At 44.7% G+C, this 17,144-nt stretch overlaps 1 protein-coding gene and 1 long non-coding RNA gene across 5 annotated transcripts in view; both read right to left on the reverse strand.

The window, feature by feature from the left end:
* TRAPPC9 (trafficking protein particle complex 9) overlaps window positions 1–17,144 on the reverse strand; it is a 701,893-nt gene that overhangs the window by 292,979 nt on the left and 391,770 nt on the right. The window lies entirely within an intron of this gene.
* On the reverse strand, window positions 6,665–11,261 carry LOC116529164. The gene is made up of 2 exons (XR_004259415.1): window positions 11,156–11,261; window positions 6,665–11,093 (listed from the first exon to the last, which is right to left on the reverse strand). It is a non-coding gene; the product is annotated as an uncharacterized LOC116529164 (long non-coding RNA).

The following is a 17,144-nucleotide window of genomic DNA, read 5'->3' on the forward strand; positions in this document are numbered from 1 at the left end:
GAGAGTATTTGTAGTCCTGAATCCTTGTGTGTAAGCATACGAGGGGAGGGCTGATGAGAAGGGCACACATGCAGACTCATGATCAGTGATGAAGTATTTCTCAATCTCATGTAAGACCACAGCAGGAGCTGAAGTGTGCTGCCAATCCCAGTGCATCCACCATATCTCTTTTCATTGCATGCAGGGTAACAGACCCAGAAAGGGAAGCGGACGAGTGTGGAGAAGAAAACATTCCCCCACTTGCAGCTTCTCTCCAGCACGAGTGATTAGGAAAGGTCAGGGGCCGGCCACGTGACCACCAGAGAAGGGAGGCAGAGCAGGCAAAGCACGAGGCATGGCAGAGGGGCTTCTGCATTCCAACTTGAGGGTTTATAATGCTAATTCAAAATTACCACAGCAAACAAAGAACATACATAGGGACCTCATCACACAGTATTCTCCAAAACAAAACTGCAGTCCTTTCTCTTAATTGGATGGAAATGCAAGGAGACCTTCTCTTTAAAAGTAAGTCTGGAATAATTTCAGCCACAAAATAAATAATGATAGTAGTGGCCAGGCATGAGGGCTCACGCCTATAATCCCAGCACTTCAAGAGGTTGAGGTGGGAGGATCGCTTGAGTCCAGGCATTCAGACCATCCTGGGCAAGATGGCAAGAAACCATCTCTACAAAAAATCATTTAAAAGCAGTCATGCTGGCTGCAGGGGCTCACACCTGGCATCCCAGCACTTTGGGAGGCCAAGGCGAGCAGATCACTTGAGTTCAGGAGTTTGAGACCAGCATGGTAAACATGGTGAAACGCTGTGTTAACTAAAAATACAAAAATGAGCCAGGCATGGTGGCATGTGCCTATAATCCTAGCTACTCAGGAGGCTGGGGCAGGAGAATCGCTTGAACCTGGGAGGCAGAGGTTGCAGTGAGTTGAGATTGCACCACTGCACTCCAGCCTGGGCGACAGAGCAAGACTCCATCTCGGGAAAAAAAAAAAAAAAAAAAAAAAAAAAAAAAAAAAACCTTAGTCAGGCATGGTGGCATACACCTGTGGTCCCAGCTACTGGAGAGGCTAAGGTAGGAGGATCTCTTGAGCCCTGGAAGTCAAGGCTGCAGTGAGCCGTGGTTGTGCCACTGCACTCCAGTCTGAGTGACAAAGCAAGGCCCTGTCTCAAAATAAATAAATAAATAATGATAGTAGTGGATTCAAATCCACAGACTAAAGCCAATACCCATGACCCCCAACTGACATTATTAAGCAAAGGGGGGAAAAGAGACTTCTGTTTCCTACAGCAGAATTCCCACAAATGAATGTAGGAGGAATTATGGGATAGAAAAATCACTGTTTGGCAAACACATAATCATTGAAGGTAAGAATCATCACAGGATTTGTGAGTGAAAGGACCATGAGACAGGACATTTACTTAGTCTCAAAGCACCTCCCATAGACATTCATTAAACGCAGGGGAAAACTGTAGCGGAGCAGCCTGGCAGACACCACCTGACCACTGTGACCAAAGCTGCCACCGCCAGGGTGAGGCTGACCCAGTGGCTGTCCAGGAGTGTGCTGCTCAGTTGAAATAGATTTGAGAATCTTCCAGTTTTCCTTGTACAACTGATTTTTAGTTTTATTCCCTTGGGTTGGAGAAGATACTTCGTACAATTTCAGTCTTTTTGTATTTTGTAAGACTTGCTTTGTGACCCAATGTGTGATCTCTCCTGGAAAATGTTCTGTCTGCACTGAGAAAAATGTATGCTATGCCACTGTTGGGCAGGATGTTCCGTGTGGACCTGTGGGGAACATCTGGTCCACAGCGTTGTTAGGTCCGCTGACTTCCTTCTTCATTCTCTGTCTGGATGTGATCCGTTCTTGAAAGTGGGGTACTGAACTCTTCTACTGTTACTGTGCTGCTGTCTTTTTCTCCCTCGAGTCCGTGTTTGCTTTATATTTAAGTGCTGTGATGTTGGGTGCGTATATACTGATAACTGCCGCATCTTCCTGTTGAATTAACCCTTTCATTCTAGAATGTCCTTGTCTTATGGCAGTGTTTGCCTTAATGTTGGTTTTGTCTATCAAAGACACTTGTACTTAACATTCTTATTGAAGCACTATTCACAACAGCAAAGTTATGAAATCAACCTGGATGCCCATCCACAGTGGACTGGATAAAGAAAATGTGGTCTATATATACCATGGAATACTATGCAGCCATGGCAAAGAACGAAGCATGTCCTTTGCTGCAGTACGGATGTAGCTGGAGACCACCACGCTCAGTGAATTAACACAGAAACTGAAAATCAAATACTGCATGTTTTCACTTAAAAGTGGGAGCTAAATAATAGCTACACACAGACAAACATGGAAACAAAAGACACTGAGGACTCCAAAAGAGGGAGGTCAGGGGAAAGGTGTGAAAATCTACCCGTTGGGTACTGTGTTCACTATTTGGGTTATGGGTTCCATAGAAGCCCAAACCCCAGCATCATATAATACATACAGCCAGGTGACAAACCTGCACGTGTATCTCCTGAATCCAAAATTTTGTTTCAAAAAGAAATCAAAAGGAAATTTGAAAAATATCTTCAGACAAACAAAAAAACAACATACCAAAACCAGTGGATGCAGGAAAGCAGTACTAAGAGAAAAGTTTGTGGCACTAAACACCTGTAATAAAAAAGAAAACCTCAGATAAACAACCTATCTCTACACCTTGAGGAATGAGGAAAAAAAAAAAAAAACAACTATGCTCAATGTTAGCACAAGGAAGAAAATAATAGATTACAGCAAAAACAAATGAAATAGAGAAGAGAAAAACAATTTTAAAAAACAGCTAAAATTTTGGAAAAGATAAAGTTGACAAGCTTTTACTGGGACTAAAAAGGAAGAAGGAAAGACGGCTCAAATAAACTCAGAAATGAAAGTGTAGCCATTACAATCAATGGTACAGAAATTTTAAAATCATTTGACCATTATACACCAACAAATTGAATAATCTAGCAGAAGTAGATAAATCCTAAAAGAACACAGAATCTACCAAGACTGAATCATGAAGGAAGAGAAAACCTGAACAGAATCACAACTGGTACGATGATTAAATTAGTAATCGAAAATTTCCCAGCAAAGGAAATTCCAGGACCAGATGGCTTCACTGGTGAATTCTATCAAACATTTAAAGAATTAATTTCAATCCTTCTCAACTCTTCCAAAAAACTGAAGAGGAGGAAACACTTCTAAACAAATTTTAGGAGGCCAGCATTACCCTAATACCAAAGCTAGACAAGGATCTTACAAAAAAACAAACCAACCAACGAACAAACTCCAGGCTAATAACTCTGATGAATATAGATGCAAAAATCACCAACAAATATAGAAAATCAAATTCAACAACACATTAAAAGGAGTATACACCATAACCAAGTGAGATTTATCTTTTCCTTGCCTTCCTTCCAATCAGTATGGCTATACCACATTAACAAAATAAAGGGCAAAATCACAGGATCACCTGCACTGATGCAGCAACAGTCTATGACAAAATTCAACACCCTTTCATAATAAAAACTCTCAACAAGCCAAGAGTGGGAAGAAATTGCCTCGATATAATAAAAGCCATATCTGAAAAGCCCACAGCTAATATTGGTAAAAAACCGAAGGCTTTTCTTCTAATATCAGAAATGAAGCAAGGGTGACTACTCTTGCCACTTGTATTCAACACAGTAATGTAAGTCCCAACCAGAGCAATGAGGGGGAAAGGCGAACAAATAAAAGGCACCCAAATCAGAAAAGATGTAAAATTATCTCTGCAGATGTCATGCTCTTATATCCAGAAAACACTAAAGACGCCACAAGCTGTTAGAACTGCTAAACAAATACCAGCAAAGTTACAGGATACAACATACAAAAATTAGTTACACTTCTAAACACTAACAATAAACTATTAGAAAAAGAAATTAAGAACACAGGGAGGGGAGCATCATACACTGGGGTCTGTTGGGAGGCACTAGGGGAGGGACAGCGGTGGGTGGGGAGGTTGGGGAGTGATAACATGGGGAGAAACGCCAGATATAGGTGACGGGGGGATGGAAGCAGCAAACCACATTGCCATGTATGTACCTATGCAACAATCCTGCATGATCTGCACATGTACCCCAGAACCTAAAGTACAATAAGAAATATATATATTTTAAAAACCAATAATTTCACTTATAATAACATCAAAAATACTAAGGAACAAACTTAACCAAGGAGGCGAAAGACTTGCACATTGAAAACTACAAAATATTGATGAACAAAATTAAAGATACAAATGAATACAAGGACATCTCATATTCATGGATTGAAAAATTAGTAGTTAAAACAGCTATACTACCCAAAGCAATCCATGGCTGTAATCTCCATCTAAACAGTGGCTTTCTTTTTACAAAATTAAAGAAAAACCTTAAAATTCATATGGAACCATTATGAACCCATAATAGCCCAAATAATCTTGAAAAACAAAAATAAACCTAGAGACATCCACTTCTTGATTACAAAATGTATTGCAAAGCTATAGCAATTAAAACAGCATGGTGGCCAGGCACAGTGGCTCATGCCTGGAATCCCAGCACTTTGGGAGGCTAAGGCAGAAGGATCACTTGAGGCCAGAGTTTGAGACCAGCATGGGCAAGATAGAGAAGCCCCTTCTCTACAGAAAGAAAACAAAAAAACTAGCCAGGTATAGTGGTGAGCACCTGTAGTCCTAGCTACTCAGGAGGCTGAAGAGGGAGGACAGCTTAAGTCCAGGAGTTTGAGGCTGCAGTGAGCTACCCCACCACTGCAGTCTAGCCTGGGCAAAAGCCCAAATCCTGTCTCTAAAAAATCAAAAAACAAGTAACAACAACAAAAAAAAAAACCTAGCATGGTACTGACAGACATATGAGATCAACGGAACAAAATAAAGGGCTCAGAAATAAACTTACGGATATAAAGTCAACTGATTTTCAATAAAGGTGTCAAGAATACACAATGGAGGACAGATAATCGCTTTAACAAATGGTGCAGGGAAAGCTGAACACCCACAAGCAAAAGAATAAAATTGAACCTTAATCTTATACCATACACAAAAAGAAACTCAAAATGAATTAAAGATTTAAATTTAATATCTAAAAATGTTAAAACTCCAAGAAGAAAACATAAGGGAAATGTTTCAGGACTTGGTCTCTGCAATCATTTCTTGGATATGACACTGAAAACACAAGACAACAAAAGCAAAACCAGAGAAAATGAACTACGCCAAACTAAAATGCTTCCACACAGAAAATGTAACAACCGGCAGAGTGAAAAGGCAGCCTACAAAATGGGGGAAAATGTTTGCAAACCATTTATCTGATGAGGGGAGTAATATTCAAAATGTATAAAGAACTCCTACGCCTAACGACTATAGTTAACTGAATAATACACAAATAATAAACGGTTAATAAATAACCCAATTGAAAATGAGCAAAAGATTTAAACAGAAACATTTCTCCAAAGAAGACATACAAATGCCAAAAAATACATGAAAAGATGCTCAACATCACAAGTAATTAGGGAAATGCAGATAAAACACAATGATACATTACCTTGCACCTGCTGTGTGACTATTACCAAAATCAAAGTGACAAGTATTAGTGAGGATGTGGGGAAACTGGAGCCCTTGGGCACTGCTGGTGGGATTGTAAAAAGGTACAGCTGCTACGGAAAACAGTATGAAAGTTCCTCAAAAAGACAGAAATAGAACTACTAAATGATCCAGCAATTCTGTTTATGGGTATTTACCCCAAAAAACTGAAATCAGGATCTCAAAGAGGTATCTAGACTTCCACGTTCACTGCAGTATTATTCACAACAGCCAAGAGGTAGAAACAACCTAAGTGGCCATGGACAGATGAATGGATAAGCAAAATGTGGCCTATAAATACAATGAACTGTTATTCAATCTTTAAAAAGAAGAAAGCCCTGCCATATGCTACAACATGGAAGAGCCTTGAGGACATTATGCTACAGGAAATCGAGCAGTCACAGAAGGACAAGCGCTGTGCGATTCCGCTTAGTTAAGGGATGTAGTCAAGTTCACAGAAGCAGGAAGTCAAATGGTGGTTTCCAGGGACTGGGGAGGGGACACGGACAGCTGTGTTTAATAGGTGTAAAGTTTCAGTTATGCAATGTAAGTTTAGAGATCTGCCATACGACATTGTGCCTATGGTTAGCAATATTGTATTGCACTCAAAAACATTTGTTAAAAGCGATCTCAAGGTAAATGTTCTTACTACAACAGAAAACAATGAGAGTGAACGCATGCAGTGGGTAGACCAGCGCCTGGCATCCAGAGTGACCCCAGCACCAGGGATCTAGTGGAGGTGGTGATGCCAGAGTCTCCGGCCACACGCCACACAGGGTGGGGGAGCGTCCACCGGCAAGGGCTGGCACTCCACATGAGCTTTTGTTTTCATAAGCACATCGCACACAGAAGCGCTCCCGAATGTGAATGTGACAGCTCCCAGGGCCTGTCTGCTCCACACTTCTGGGACACTGTCCTGTTTGGTTTTAGAAAATTCCTGGGTCAGCCCTTAAAATGAGCTGAGATTGAAATCAGTCGACAACAGTGGAACATTAATTTCCTTTTCTCCAGTCACTTCTCAGAATCTTTAATATATGATGTGCTTGGGGGTGGGTGGGTGAGGAGGTCATAGACACTGTGGTGTCACTTTGACAGCTAGTTCCAAAATGCCCTCCCTGCAAATGTCCAGGGGGTTCAGGGATAATTGAAATCCACTGACGAAATCTCCTTGAAATCCCCTCCAATGATTTGTCTTCTCTGTATGAGAACGCAGCCCTCACCTCTTCTAGCCCCATGGCTCTCTGAACTGTCCTCAACGATTCATTTGTTCATTCATTATCATTCCTTCAGCCTCTTTTGCTGACTGGAGACCTCTGGGCCTGGGCTAGCTGTGCACCAGGAACACAGAGATGGAAATGCAGGGCCTGGGCCCACAAGGTTCTTGCAATACACGAGGAGAAGGAACCTCATAGGCAAAGACAAGCTGGGCAGGGGTGTCCTGGCAGAAACCTGAGAGACAGACAGTAGGAAGAGGAACTAAGAACAGCCAGGACAGCCAGGGTCGCCAAGAAGGCCCGTGGGGAGGGAAGAGAACGTGGAAGACAGACATTTAGGCAAAGGGGACAGGTCTGGAAAAGAAAACAAACACAGGGTGCCTTGTGCAGGGAGCCACATGCAATTCCACCTGGGCCCAGGCCAGAGCAGAAACAGCCATGAAGGAGAACGAGGCAGGAACTGAGTTGGGAGGGCCTTTGCGGCAGTGGTTCTTAGACCCTGCTGCGTACTAGAAACTTCTGGGAGGCTGGTTCTGTGTTGTTATTTTTAAATCCTTGGTAGTGAAGTACGATTTCCATATAATAAAAAGTACATATTTAACTACCAAGTTCAATGTAATTTGACAAATGTATACTAGTACAATCCACACAGAGAAAAGATAAAGCCAGTCCACCCGCCCCTAAACCTTCCTCCTGCCCCTTTACAACCAATTCAAAGCCCTCTCACCTCCTCAGGACAACAGGGATCTATCTGCTTTCTATCATGATCGAGTCTTGCCTATTCTAGAATTCATATACATGGAATCATAACAGCGTGTACGTTTTGTGTCTGGCGTCTTTCACCCAGCATGCTTTGTTGAAATTCATCCACGTTCTTAAGCGGAGCAGCGGCTTCCTCCTTGTTGCCAGCGGCAGTCCATAATACTATAACTATTGATTTATATATAGTTGGCTACAGGGGTTATTTCCAGTTTGCAGCTATTCTGAATAAAGTTGCAATGCACATCAAAGTACAAGTCTTACACAGGCATGCATTTTCATTTCTTCTGGGTAAGTACCTAGAAGTGGGTTTGCTTCATTGTACAGGACCTATATGTTTAACTTTCAAAGAAACTGATGAACAGTTCTACAAAGTAGCCACACCATTGCACACTGTCACCAGCACTACAAGTGCATTCCAGCTATCCCATGCCCCTGGTCTTCTGGGTGCAATGTGTGTGCAGGAGTGGTTTTCACTTGAATTTCCCCGAAAATCTGTGATATTGAGCATCTTTGCCCATGCTCATTGGCCAATCATTTCCTTTCCTTTGTGAAATGTTTGTTCACATTTTTGCACACTTCTAATTGTGTTGTTTTCTTGTTACTAAGTAATAAAATTTCTGCACCTATTCTTGATACAACAGCTACATTTTCAGCTCTAAATGTTGGATTTTGACCTTTTCCTTCCAGTCCTTTCCTCATTATATTTATGGTTTCCTTAAATCCTTCAGCATAACTCTAAGCATCACCTCAAAGTCCGTGTATGCTCACACCATCATCCTTATCATTTCTGAGTCTGCTCCAGCTGACAGGCTCCCCTGGCACCCCGCCAGTTCTGGTTCCTATCTTCCTGCTACTTTTGTAGGGCACTGTGAGTTTTCAGTTGTTGAATGTCTGAGTGTTACTGTCTTCCTTTAGAGGATGGGTCTCCTTTTGATTGGCAGCTAAGTTACCTGTGAACCAGCTCGTTCTTTCTGATGCCTGTTTTCCAGTCCTTTTAAGGCACATCTAGAGTGGCCTTCACACTGGGGCCAGGCTGCTGCTGGCCCTGCTACTAAGTAGGGGTTCTTCTGTGGCATCCAGAAGGCCTCAGGTGTCCTTTGAGGTGGCTCCCCTGGCTGCAAAGCTCTGGGATTCTTCCGTGCACAACTGCCTGGAGTTCTCTGCCTGCCTGCAGGGGTTTCACTCTCCCTGTGTTCAGCTTAGGATTCAGCAATGGCCCCAAGGTGATCTCCATGCGGACTCTGGAACTCTCTCTTTGCTGAGTTCCTTTCTCTTTAGTGTTCTGTCCCAGATTTCAGCCCCTCGGCCTCCTGCAAGCTGGCCTCTGCCCCCGCCACTGAGCAAAGCTGCCATTCTTAGCCATTCCACATCCCTACCCACCTCTACCCATGGGCACCACCGTACTGGCTTCTCTGACCTCAGAGACCACAGTGCTGTGCTGGGTAGGTTTTGTTTTTGAGGGGAGGGAGAATTAGGGAGAAAGGGTTTTGTCTATTATCTGACAACTCTTATCTAATTCACACGCCCCATAATTTTTAGTGGTTAGCAGCAGGAGGGTGGGCCTGGTACCAGCTGCCTCAACATGGCGGACCCAGGGCACTCTTAGAGATCTTAGGGCAAAGGCCATGTCCAGATGGGCTGAATCCTTAAGCTCTCCCAGTGATTCCAATATTCAGCCAATTTGTGAAAACAAGGCTTTAGGAGGGAGGGATCTAACGTTATAGGCCAGCATTTCCCAGTCACACTGTCACAGTCCAGGGAGACTGTAAACCATCCCCACCTCCGAAGATGATTCAGGCAGCCTGGCATGGGGCCTGGGCATTTTTTTTTTTTAATATCTTCAGATCATTCAAATCTAATGAGAAGCAGAATTGAGAAACAGATCTGTAGGCACTGGGGAGCCACTGGAAGATTTCAGAAACAATTAAGGCCAACATTTGGTTTCATACTGAAGTTGGTGTAAGCCCTCAATTTACAAATATTCTCTTAGCTCAGTGAGAGGGGCAAGGTGTTCCCGGGAAGACTGCCCTTCCCAAGGCATCCTCTCCTGCAGCTCTCGAGGCCACAATTTTAACTTTGATTCTTCTAATCAAGAAGCGGTTAGTGAATACCTAATATGCACCAGATGCCGTCTCGGAGCTGGCGATGGATACACAAGGCTGGTTCTCTGCCCTCAAGGAGCCCAGTCAAGCAGGAAGCAGGGGAGCAAGCAGAGGACCATGGCATAGTGAGCACAGTGCCACGGCTGCTCTGACAGGCTCGGCGGCATGCCATGGAGCCTTGGACAAAGGAGGTGTGCCCCATCCAGCCTCAGCAGTCTGGGAGGCTATTCCAAAAGACAGGCTGTCTGAGCTGGGCTCTGAAGGAAAATGAGGTGTAGATAGGGGAACGAAGTGGAAGCATTGGGCCTTTGGTCTAATCACAAAGCAGCAAAAATCCGAAACTTAACAGGCCGCAATCCTGGATGGAAGATGGAGCAGGTCAGAATGGAACAGCAGCCAGGGCCCATGCTGGGGAGGGCTTTGGAGACCTCTAATCCTGTCACTGACAGAGCACTGAAATAGATCCGCCCTGGTGGAACACCTTCTCCAGGGAGTTCTCCCACCACAGGCTTAGATACCAGGCCCACTGCAGCATTACAGGGAGCAGGATGAGAATACACACGGGGCCACGTACCATGCACCTCCACGTTTACAACTGCAAATCAAGCGAATCTCACAGCCCAGTGGGTCCCCCTCCCCTCTCAGGTGTGCGCACACACAAACACAAACATGCATAGCCAGGGGCCTCCCTGTACCTCACCCTTCTGCCCTGAGGGTAAAGGCAACATCTTCCAGGACCAGCCTGGCCACCTGGGAGCCTGAGGGGAGCACAGATCTCCAGGGCAGGACAGGACGGGGCCTGGGATGGACCTGCCTAAAACGAGGGTGGGCCTCCACCTTCCCTGTACACAGCAGCCTCTCTGCAGGGGCCTGTGCCTGTCATTCCCCTCCCTCAAGATCTCTGATGCTCGGTATTCCATCCCATGGGCATGATCAGACTTCAGCATAATCTCAGACATGGAATAAACCCACACTACTGAGCATGACATTTTGGCAGGACGTGTATAACCTGGATCCTGCCTGCTTTTCCAACTTCACCTCCTGTTTCTCTCACCCATTCCTTGGGTCCTGGCCATGTCCTCACCAGCCCCAGTGCCTTCACTCCAGCTTCCACTTCTCCCTGCTTCTTTCACTGGCCTCTGGGTCCCTCTTACTCTTCAAGGTTCGCCTTTGACAGCACCCTGAGAGAAGCCCTCCTTACTGCCTGAAAGCCCTGCTGGGCACTACGTTCCTGTTTCTAGCCTTCCCAACACTTGCCACCAGCCACGTTCCTGCTTTCCTGTCCACTTGCTTGTCTGCTCTCCCACTAGAAGATGAGCTCCTCAGGGGGCACAAATCTGACTTTATTCACTGCGTCATTCCCAGCACGCACAATGGCACACGCTAGAGCTCAGGAAGCTTTTGAGAAAGGAGGAGGGTCTTCATTCCATCCCCCTAATTCTGCCGCGCACCCACCCAGCACCCCAACTGTCACACACTACTTCTCAGAGCCAACTGTATTAGTCTGTTCTCACACTGCTATCAAGAACTGTCTGAGGCCGGGTAATGTATAAAGGAAAGAAGTTTAATTGACTCACAGTTCCACACAACTGGGGAAGCCTGAGGAAACTTACACTCATGGCAGAAGGTAAAGGGGAAGCGAAGCCAGGGACCTTCTTCAGAAGGCGGCAGGAAGGAGAAGTGAATGAATGCAGGAAGAACTACTGAACACTTAGAAAACCATCAGATCCCATGAGAACTCACCCACTATCAATGAGAACGGAGTGGGGGAAACAGCCACCACCATTCAATGACCTCCACCTGGTATCTCCCTTGACACGTGGGACTTACGGAGATGATCATCCACAATGAGCTTCGGGCGCGGGTGCAGAACCTAAGCAAGTCACCAACACATTTCAGTTTCCAGTCACTCCTCTGCGGCGCACACGGCCTCCCGCTTCCCACGCTGTCACCTCCCATTGCCAGCAGTCAATTCCCACAGACCTTTCATGACCCAAGTAACACGGTACCCACTTTGAGTAATAATCCTACGGCCATTTCATTCTTAGAGCTCCTAGCTGACTTAGTGTACTTCCCTGTTAGCATGTGGCGTTCCAAACAGAGCTCTAAACACATCAGACTGTGCCCTACCCGAGGCTACACCCCGAGGCCCAAGAAAAATGTCTGAGGAACGGATGGGTGAACAGAACAGTGAATGGCAATGGGGAAAATTCAGATTCCGATACTCAGTAAAAACAACGCCTGAGTACTAGTCACACTATTTCATGCATACTTTTCTCCATAAAAGATTTATTTCAGCAGGATGCTGAATTAATAATAACTAGAAAGAGTTCTGCTTTTGAGGAATTTCTGTGTGTTTCCTTAAGAGCGGGACTTGCAGGAGGGGTACGCATCAGATTTCTCCTGGTGTCTCCTAAGCAGCCCATGTTGCCTGCTCTCTGTCACCCTTTCAGGTTCACTATTTGCCCACCCCCTGGCACACCCCCCTAAACTCACAGCACATGGGTGGCCCTGCCTCCCAAAACGTGCCGGCCCCTGCTCTGCCTCTTCACTGAGGCTTCTCCTTCCCGCTAGCCAAAATTTGACTCTCTGTGGCAAGCCCTGCTAAAATGGCAGTTCTTTCATGAAGTCCTTCCTAGGAAAGATGAATTCCTTTTTTTCTGTGTAGCCATTATATTTCAAGCCATTTATCTTGCATGGTTTTTGTGACTCAATGCATCAGAACACCATATCTGTCTACAATGACATAGTCACATAATTAATTTTCCCAACTCGACTGTTACATTTGGCAGGAATAACAAATTTCTGTGCCAATTATACACTAAGCCACATGACCCTTTCCTAAAAAATATGAAGAATAGCATTGTGTTCATACAATAATGGGTTATGTGAAATGGTCAGATTTCTTTTACCTTTTCTGGTTTTACAAAATGGCATTCATTGATCTATACCTAGGGTTCTGTGTAACATGAGTCGGAGATTGCCATTTTAAGGGTTAAAAGGAAGCAAAAACAGAAAGTGCAGGAGCCACAAGAAGGCATTTTAAAACTGATGAAATAGAAAGGCTCTTAGGAAGCCGAACGCTAAAAGACAGTCTTTACCTCTACCTGATAGCATAGGTATTTGTGTGCAGACCGGGAGCTCCCGGAAGGCAAGAAGGATGTTTTACCTGTGAATTTCCCCTGTAGGGAGCACACGGTCTTCACAGAGTTAGAGAGGTAACAAAGCAAAGAGACACTGGCATGCATATTCTGGAGGCTTGAATGCTGGAGGGCTAAGTGCAGGGCAGGAAGCTGCCTGAAGAAAAGAAAACTTTAGATTCTTGCCCTGGGAACTGTACAAACATTAGCCAATGTTATCTCAGCAACATTATTCATTCCTGGCAATAGGATCTCTAGGAGGTATTTCTGTGTGACTGGTTTGGACACCAGATTAAAGAAAAAGGGTACAGTATGATGGCCTGGATGTGCCGCTAGGACACAAAAGGCTTCAAGGCTTCCCCCATTGACCGCAGGACTGTAAAGGTCTCTACCCATCCAAGCCTCCCGGAAGCATGTTTGTCCACGGGAACTGTAAGTGCAGTACATCTTCTCTACAGTGAGAGGAACGACCTCATTATACTCACACAGCGGTCATCTCCCCTTCCTAATGAGCATCGACTTTGCCCAAAGGAAAAGGTTGGTGATCTTGGCAGTAAATATCATCCCCTATATACCAAGGCAGGCTTTACCTCCATATGCTTAATACAGCTTGTATTGATAATCCTTCCCATTGTTACTTACCTTTCCACAATATTCCCTTATGCCAAAATCGAATCTAGAACAAGGCCCTAACTCTCCTTAATTCTATGAAACATGACAGAGACAAAGAAGCTGCAAACGAAACGCCTGAAGTGAGCAGAGGTTGGCTCACGAGGCTGAAGTAACGAAGCCATCTCCATAGCAAAAAAACAGTGCAAGGTGAAGCGGCAAGCGCTGATGAAGAGGCTGCAGGAGGACATCCAGGAGACCCCACTCAGCTCACTGAGGAAGGTGGCAACACCAGACAACAGATTTGCAATGCAGACAAAACAGCCTTCTACTAGAAGAAGATGCCATCTAGAACCTTCATAGCTGGAGGTAGAAGTCAATGCCTGGCTTCAAAGTTTGAGAGAACAGTCTGACTGTCACGTGAGGGGCTAAGGTGGCTGGTGACTTTAAGTTAAAGCCAACACTCATTTCCCATTCTGAAAATTCTAGGACCCCGATGAATGACACTAAATCTACTCAGCCTGTGCTTTTAAGTGGAATAACAAAGCCTAGATGACAGAACATCTGTCTATAGCATGGTTTCCTGAATATTTTAAGCCATCTGTTGAAGCCTACTGCTCAGGAAAAAAAAAAAAAAGATTCCTTTCAAATATTATTGGTTATTGACAATGCGCCGTGTCACGTAAGAGAGCTGATAGAGATGTCCAAGAAGGTGAATGTTGTTTTCAAGCCTGTTCACACAGCATCCATTCTGCAGCCCACGGATCAAAGAGTCCTCAGGATTTTGCAAACATTGGCCAATGTATCTTTACATGTAGATGTATTCTTTAAAAAATGCAGTCCATAAGGCTATAGCTGCCATAGATAGTGATTCCACCGATGGATCTGGGCAAAGAACACTGAAAACCTCCTATAAAAGATTCACCATGCTAGATGCCACTAAGAACATTCACGATTCCTGAGAGGAGGGCAAAATGGCAGCATTAACAGGAGTGTGGAAGAAGCTGATTCCAATCCTCATGGATGACTTTGAGGGGCTCAAGACTTTGGTGGAAGAAGTAACTGCAGATATGGTAGAGATAGCAGGAGAACTAGAATTAGAAGTAGAGCCTCACGATGTGACTGAATTGCTGCAATCTTATGACCAAAGTTGCACAGATGAGGAGCTGCTTCTTATGGATGAGCAAAGAAAGTGGTTTCTTGAGATGGAATCTATTTCTTGTGAAGAGTCTGTGAACGATGTTAAAATGACAACAAAGGATTTAGAATATGACATAAACTTAGTTGATAAAGCAGTCGCAGGGTTTGAGAGGACCGGCTCCCATTGTGAAAGAAGTTCTACAGTAGGAAAATGCTACCAAACAGGATGGCATGCGACAGAGAAATCTTTAGTGAAAGGAAGAGTCCACTGAGGCAGCAAACTTGGTAGCTGCCTGCTTTTAAGAAATTGTCAAAGCCACCCCAGCCTTTAGAAACCAACCGGCCTGATCAGTCAGCAGACGTCAGCAAGGAAGCAACACCCTCCACCAACCAAAAGATTACAACTCATGGAAGGCTCCAATGATCATTTGCATTTTTTAGTAACAAAGCATATTTTAATTAAAGGATATACATTTTCTAATCATAATGCTATTGCATACTTAACAGACTATAGTGTAAACGTGACTTTTATATGTACCGGGAAACCAAAACCTCCGTGCGGCTCTCTGTATGGCAATACTCGCTTTATTTATTTATTCATTTATTTATTTTAGGCAGAGTCTGGTTCTGTCACCCAGTCTGCAGGGCAGTGGTGCTGTCACCGAGTCTGCAGGGCAGTGGTGCGATCTTGGCTCACTGCAACCTCCGCCTCCCGGGTTCAAGCAATTCTCCTGCCTCTGCGTCCCAAGTAGCTGGAATTACAGGCATGAGCCATCATGCTGCACTGATTTTTGCATTTTTAGAAGGGGCAGAATTTTGCCACGTTGGCCAGGTTGGTCTCAAACTCCTGTCCTCAGGTGATTCACCCGCCTTGGCCTCCCAAAATGCTGGGATTACAGGCGTGAATCATCGAGACCGGCCTCACTTTATTTTTTTACTGCTGTGGTCAGGAACGAAACCCATGCCATTTCTGAGGCGCACCTGTATTTTTCTCCTGATGTAGGTAAACAGCTGACAGACATGTGACTCTTTTTAAAATTATTATTATACTTTAAGTTGTGGGGTACGTGTGCAGAACGTGTAGGTTTGTTACATAGTATACATGTGCCATGGTGGTCTGCTGCATCCACCACCTTGTCATCTACATTAGGTATTTCTCCTAATGTTATCCCTCCCCCATCCCCCGACTCCCTGCTATCCCTCCCCTAGCCCCCCCCCCCTCACAGGTTCCGATGTGGGATGTTCCCCTCTCTGTGTCCAAGACATGTGATTCTTGTTGATGACATCCACCACTGACAAACAGGAGGGAGACAAGTGGGGTGCAGAGTTTGCAGCAGCACTGTGTAAGCCCCAGGAGACCTGAGCCTGTGTGAAGACAGACACTGAGGATGCCGGACGGTCATCGGCGGCTGTGCGGTGTTTAATGTCACTCCCCCAAGGTCCATACAGTGAATATCTCTTGAATTGCAGCGAGTTGAACTGAACTAAGTTGATATGAGCTGGGGCAAGACCCTTGAGAGTCAGAATGCAGGCAAAATGAAATGTCTGTCTGAGAAAATGACTACCAGAAGTTTTTATTTGGTTTACTCTAGACTACCATTTGTAAATACGTCAATGTAAATAAATTAATCAGTGAGTAATTACATGCAGCAGGCAATTCTCCACTACCAGGGATGTACTTCATACCTACTCTGCGCAGAGCCTATATAAATCCAATTTAGAATGGACAACTATTGTATTTAAAAAGAAGTCTGTAAGAGAGACAGAGATCAAAGATACCTGGCACCCACGCAAGGGAACCCATGGTCTCAGGGAACAGCGCCAAGCGGCACAAGGCGTGCCCGTGAGGGAAGCTGCAGTCTCTCCCCTGCAGCACTTGCAGGGGAGCTGTCAGAGGAAAAAACGCACCTGCACGTGAAGCCAAGCCATCTACCGACAGGTCCCTCTCCAGGCCCCAGGTGTAAGCTGCAGGAAAGCATCTATGAGGACGAGAGGAGCCTTGAACAGGGTAAAAGTATTTCCTCTCCTTGAAACACTTTCGTCACATATCCATTCAACATAATGTAAGAGCCATGCAGAGAAGAAGCAATGGCTTATGAAAGACCCATTTCTTTCTAATTCAACCATCTAAGTTTTTAAATAATCAAATTGGGCTCTTGGCAATGGACCACCTGCTCTGATTTCCCTCAATCCCATGAGAACTACTATCCATGCCCACTCGTGTGAGGACAGGGTTTGGTCCCAGGTTGAACCTATGCAAAGACAAGAGCTGAAAGGGAACTCGGGGGCAACCTCCTCCATGTCTTTTTTTGCAGGTGAAAATCCAGAGAAGAGAGTGACTTGATCAAGGTCACAGGGCAAGCAAAGGGACAATGTAAGCACAATAAAGAGGGTGAATTAAGTATCAAATACAAGAGCCTTATTTTCTTTCTCTATATGTGTTATTAACCTAGACCAATCAGAGCTCATGCACAGAAAATAACAAAACTTGTGACAAAAAGATGTTGCAAAGGAAAGAAAGAAGTATCCAGGGAAGCTTGGCTGCCAACTT

Source organism: Sapajus apella, unplaced genomic scaffold (genome assembly GCF_009761245.1).
Source record: "Sapajus apella isolate SASKATOON/1434 unplaced genomic scaffold, GSC_monkey_1.0 scaffold3, whole genome shotgun sequence".
NCBI lineage: Eukaryota > Metazoa > Chordata > Mammalia > Primates > Cebidae > Sapajus > Sapajus apella.